Source organism: Euprymna scolopes, chromosome 17, assembly GCF_053919585.1.
Source record: "Euprymna scolopes isolate OS-2025 chromosome 17, ASM5391958v1, whole genome shotgun sequence".
Taxonomy (NCBI): domain Eukaryota; kingdom Metazoa; phylum Mollusca; class Cephalopoda; order Sepiida; family Sepiolidae; genus Euprymna; species Euprymna scolopes.
The window spans coordinates 41,320,305-41,325,515 of record NC_136498.1 but is presented as its reverse complement, the minus strand read 5'-3'; the positions used below and the strand labels follow the sequence as shown (position 1 = coordinate 41,325,515).

The window sequence follows — 5,211 nt, the reverse complement described above, 5'->3', positions numbered from 1 at the left end:
AAGTGGGAGGAGGCTAATGGGGCGATAATTTGATGGGTCAGTTCTTTCGCCAGAATTCTTGTGTATTGGTACCACAGAAGCAGTTTTCCAACAGCCCGGAAAGCAAGATTCAATACTGAAAACATATGCATTAATTCTGTATTTGGGTTTTGTTGGAAATTTCTTTTAATTTGTTCCAATTAATTGTAAATTAAAATTAACTGAACAACTAATGACCTCCTCAAGTTTTTATAAAGACTGGGGAAATATATTTCTCGGGATTTTGCAAAATCTACCCACCTAGCAGTTTAGCTTATGTAGAACCGCCCTCTTTACTTGTATTTGTTTTTTTTTAACATCAAGACGATTATAGGGCGTCAATATTTGCAACAAGGATTAATAAGGAACTTGAACTCATGTCACCGATAATTTGGTGACGAATTATGTTTTAGATACTTTTATTCAACAGCTTTACAAAAGAGACTACAACAAAGCGGTATGCTAATCACTATTAAACATGGAATACGTCAAAACAACTACTGTAAAGTTGGTTCAATACTAAGTGTAACAACAACTTAAAAACGAAAACAATACAAACTTGCTTCTGATACAACAGATGAAAGGAAGAAACTAAAAGTTCGAAGAGTGATTAACACGAACGCTGCCGAAAATGTGCCAAAATACAAAGAATGAAAATGCATAGCATTTAAAGTGCGGACGAGCATAAAAGTTTTTGCTTCATATTTCATTAAGATCTAGATTAAATATATTGTAAAAATAAGGAAACTACAAAATATTCGTTTATTACACCATAAATTAGGAAATACCAATAATAAGAAGCTCTTCAACTACATTTCACCCCCAAATACTATCACCTTTTTTACTGATGCTGTTCAACTTCTAAGAGCAAAGATGAAAATAACCAGAATAGATAACGAACATTTCTAGAGGCTCGCATAAATCTTCAATTTAAAACTTTCCAAAGTAGTGTGGATAACATTACATGCATGATACTCAAACGCAAGCTTATGTTCATGGGAGACACAGAAAGTAACCATAGACTGTTAACATAGTTTAAAGAAGAACAATATTTAATGTTTCAAAAACCCAGCCGAAGACTGACAAAAACTTATAAGTATTAAATAAGACTAAATATACACATGAGAAAGATACGCTAAAATGTCATTCCAACTCCCTTTATAAAATAAGTCAAACGAAAAAGAACTTTTATTTCCATTTCCTACAAAGATAAGTTTCTCCAGCCCAATTCGGCAAATCACAACCAAAACCTTTTTACCGTTGTGAAGCTCTTTGTTTGAGTTGAGATTGTTCATGTTTTAAAATCTGTTTGATTTGTATTAAAGTTACGTATAAAATTTTACATTGCAGACCGAATAAAAAACAAAAAAACAGAATTAAATTCTGATCTGACTCATCCATAATCATCCCGCGTGCCTGGGAAGGATTAAAAAAAGGTTCATGCTAAAAACGAACAGAATAGTCAGATTGGTAAAAAAAATTAATTCGAAGGTGAAATTTTTTACAATCTTATTTAAACGAGATTATAAAAAAATTGAAAATGCATGTGTTAAAAATAACTACAATGTATTTTGCATTTTTTTTTGACACGGTGGTCACCACTTATCAAGGCCCGGAAGCTCCTCAGGGATAAGGGTTATTGCAAGTACAGTACGTTAGTGTGGAGATTTAATGAAGTGTTTACTTAAGGGGGCGGTTTATTAGGAATTTGTTTACGTTGGACTTTAAGACATCCAGGTTGTAGTCAGGTGGGAAGCAGGCAGATTAAACAGAGTTCCACAGGGGTGCAGTTCTAAGAAAGAAGCTTTGTTTATGGAATCTACATTTTGATTTAGGCACAGATAAAGTGTGGGGAAAATTTTTGAAAGTGGATTTAGCATCGATTATATTCAACAGCTCAAGGTTTTGGAATTACCATTTAACACTTTTTTTGCAGAAAACATGTAAATTAAAAATATTGCAAGAAGTGAAAAGGAACCATGCGAAATCCTTTCTAAAACAACGGAGGGATTTTCAAATATAACGAATACTGGAAACTAAAGGAGCTGCCGAAAAAGAATTAGCATATGAATTGATACGGCATCCAGTTATAATATAAATTCGATGACACGTATTAAAAAGTTTTAAAAAATGTAATAACGAGGAAGCATTCTATAAGAGCGATTTTGAAAGGCAAACATGCGGAGCTTGGTATATAATAAAAAAGGAAAAACACAATGACAAACATAGACGTATGTAACATTGAGAAACCCTGAGTTGGTTCGACCGTCTCAGCTGCTAACATTTCAGTTCTTTCTCATAAACTCTGTAATTGAAATACTAACTTAATTAATCAGCTTGCAAGTCGATCTATGTACTTCTCTCATCCATGACATTTGATGTTATTTTAAAATATTCTTTAATATTATACTTAACATATTACATAAAAATAAGACTAATAGAATTTTTAGTCGCATGCAAGCGACTCTATAAGTCATCCCGTCGGTCGGTCGGTCGATCTGTCTGTCGATCTGTCCGTAACACTTTTGTGCTTGGCCTTTTTGGTTAAGATTAAAGGTCTGTTCTTAATAGATGCTATTCATAGCTTTTTAAGCTTTTCTTGGCCTTTTTGTTTTTTCTTGGTCTTTTGGCTAAGATCAAAGTGTAGTATCTGCTCCGGCAGATACTACACTTAAGATGATTTGTGCCAGTCAATGGAGGGGAAACCCTCTATACTGGGACAATTATTATTTTTGGTAACCAGAGTGCCCCCTTTTTGCTTACTTTTAGGGGAGCTGGTTTTTACCTCACATTAAAAACGGCCTTGTGCCTAATTTGCTCAGTGGGGGAGCAAATAAATACCATCTGTTCCGGCAGATACTGCAAGCAAAGACCATATGTGTGGGCAACCTCACATATAAGATCTTGGTCAATGTAGGGGCAACCCTTCATACCAATTGTCACTATCCAGCTCCCCTACTCCCCGGGGAGTTGGTCCCCATTTCCCCTTCACTCCTCACATTAAAAATCGGCCTTGTGCCTAATTTGCTCAGTGGGGGAGCAAATAAATACCATCTGTTCCGGCAGATGCTGCAAGCTATGAGTAGCTATGACTAGCAAAGACCAGATGTGGGGGCAACCCCACATGCCTGACCTTTAACCAGCTCCCATTTCCCACCTCTCGGGAGCTGGTCCCCTTTTTCCCTTCCCCCTCCCTTCACTCCTCACATTAAAAATTGGCCTTGTGCCTAATTTGCTCGGTGGGGGAGCAAATAAATACCATCTGGTTCGGCAGATACTACAAGCTATGACTAGCTATGACTAGCAAAGACCAGATATGGGGGCAACCCCACATGCCTGACCTTTAACCAGCTCCCATTTCCCACCTCTCGGGAGTTGGTCCCCTTTTTCCCTTCCCCCTCCCTCACTCCTCACATTAAAATCGGCCTTGTGCCTAATTTGCTCGATGGGGGAGCAAATAAATACCATCTGTTCCGGCAGATACTGCAAGCAAAGACCAGATGTGGGGGCAGCCCCACATACCTGACCTTTAACCAGCTCCTATTTCCCACCTCTCGGGAGCTGGTCCCCTTTTTCCCTTCCCCCTCCCTTCACTCCTCACATTAAAAATTGGCCTTGTGCCTAATTTGCTCGGTGGGGGAGCAAATAAATACCACCTGTTCCGGCAGATACTGCAAGCAAAGACCATATGTGGGGGTAACACCACATATCAGACCTTGGTCAATGTAGGGGAAACCCTTCATACCAATTGTCACTATCCAGCTCCCCTACTCCCCGGGGAGTTGGTCGCCATTTCCCCTTCATTCCTCACATTAAAAATCGGCCTTGTGCCTAATTTGCTCGGTGGGGGAGCAAATAAATACCATCTGTTCCGGCAGAAACTGTAAGCAAAGACCATATGTGGGGTTGCCCCCACATATAAGACCTTGGTCAATGTAGGGGAAACCCTTCATACCAATTGTCACTATCCAACTCCCTTACTCGCCGGGGAGTTAGTCCCCATTTCCCCTTCACTCCTCACATTAACAATCGGCCTTGTGCTTAATTTGCTCGGTGGGAGAGCAAATTAATAGCAAACCCACATATAAGACCTTGGTCAATGTAGGGACAACCCTTCATACCAATTGTCACTATCCAAGTCCTCTACTTGCCGGGGTGTTGGTCCCCATTTCCCCTTCACTCCTCACATTAAAAATCGGCCGGGTGCCTAATTTGCTCTCTAGGGGAGCAAATAAATACCCTTTTCTTGGCCTTTTGGCCAAAATCAAAGTGTAGTATCTGTTCTTACTACATGCTGTACTTATTATGATATAAAGTGGGGGATCATTTTTCTGTATTAATTTAAAAATGATCGCTCACTTTACAACCAGTCCGTCCTAAATCCATTCAAGTCAAGTTGTTTTTAAAGGATTCTAGTTATTTTTAAGCATTCAAGTCATTCTTAAGGTCATTCAATTCATCCTTAAGTTCATTAAAGTCATTCTAAGTCATTGACTTTTTATTTATTTAAGTCATTTCAGCCTATTTTTCGGTCATTTTAGTTTATCTCCAAGAATTTCATGCCAATCCTACATTCACGCATTCATTCATTACACGAGAGCACGAGACTAATGACTATCAGCCTTGGTGTAATGCTATCATTACTAATAATACTGTTGAACAAAAATCAAAAAAATGATTTTATTAGCTTTGTGCAAAAATAATGTCGTTTTTTGACTAGAAGTTGAACGTAAAAAAATGTACCATGTTGGCACCAACCTGATAAGTAATACAAAAAGAATCTCAGAAATACTATGCCATCATTTAGAAATATTTGTATGAGAAAGCTAGAATAAACTATGATAGGTATTGTGAACCAACGGGTTACAAATACATGATATAGGTACACCAGCAGTGACTCTGCAGCATTGTACTTAGCCATAAAAACAAATAGACGTAAAACAATGTGTAAAATCTTGATATTATCACTATCCTTTTAAGCCATTTCTCTCTTTATCTTCCCAATTATATTTAGAACAAAACGCAACATTTTAGATACCGAATTATCCAATTTCCGCCACTTGCGTTCATTATCATATGAAAAGAGATTATATTGACAACGAACATAGTCAAAAGCCATTTAAATGAACCATTGCAATTTACATTTATCTAAGTAGAACAAACGATTCTGCTTCCTTAACCCTTAGTTATGAA

At 37.6% G+C, this 5,211-nt stretch overlaps 1 pseudogene; it reads left to right on the top strand.

Moving 5' to 3' along the window:
• The first annotated feature begins 4,255 nt into the window (after positions 1 to 4,255).
• LOC145297226 (U2 spliceosomal RNA) lies at positions 4,256 to 4,434 on the top strand (annotated as a pseudogene).
• Positions 4,435 to 5,211: the final 777 nt, after the last annotated feature.